This window comes from Pseudorca crassidens, chromosome 14 (genome assembly GCF_039906515.1).
Source record: "Pseudorca crassidens isolate mPseCra1 chromosome 14, mPseCra1.hap1, whole genome shotgun sequence".
Classification (NCBI taxonomy): Eukaryota; Metazoa; Chordata; class Mammalia; order Artiodactyla; family Delphinidae; genus Pseudorca; species Pseudorca crassidens.
Window position 1 is genome coordinate 26664975 of NC_090309.1, and position 926 is coordinate 26665900.

A 926-nucleotide genomic window follows, 5' to 3' on the forward strand; every position below is an offset into this window, starting at 1 on the left:
TCTAACAGGTACAGATCCCTATGCCTGATAATGTGAGGAAATGTTATACTTGAGCTCCACTCTTATCTCTCTCAGGCATTTTTTGGTATTGTCTAAAATGTAAATCCATACTGTCAACCTCCAGCATGATACCAGGCTCATAATAGAAACCCAATAAATGTTTCACTGTGAGTGGAGTATAAGTTGATAGAATTTTTTTTTTTGTCACCAGTGAGTAACATTTTATTGTAATTATTTCTGAAGTGGGAAGAGAATTTTAAACATTGGAAAACCCTTTCGTAACTGTTATCTCAGTTGGTCCACCCTGATAGAATATTTTTGCAAGGTTGATTAGGCAGATTAGATTGATTAAAAATCTTTCAATTTTTTAAGTTTGCATCTCTTTCATTGCAGAAATTCTATGTCTAGAAATTCATATATAGCTGTATACATGTATAAAGATGTTCACATTGCAGCCTACCTGTAACAGAGGACAAAAACAAAAAACAAAACCCCAAACTGAAAACAACTAAAAGTCCATCAATATTGGACTGGTCATATAAATTATGTAATGTTATGCAGCTATTAAAGAGAATAGAATGGATGTATGCAAAAATTGACTGGGAAAATCACTATCCAAGACAGATTGTAGACTATGTATAGTATGCTGCTCTTATATAAAATACAGGATATCCGTTACGTACAAATACAGACAAGATACAAAAAGTGTGAATGTAAGCACTTAAATATCTGAAACAACCACACAAGAAACTGGGAGAGTTGGACAGCTTTCCATGTCCCCTATTATTGGAATTCGGAAGGGTTCACACAAGAACTAATGGACCTCTGCTACCACCCTCCGGCTAAAGCGGGAATTGCAGCCATCAGAATCCTCTTTACTAATCAAGCGCCTCAGTCGGCCGGCGTGATGACGTCATCTCGACGAG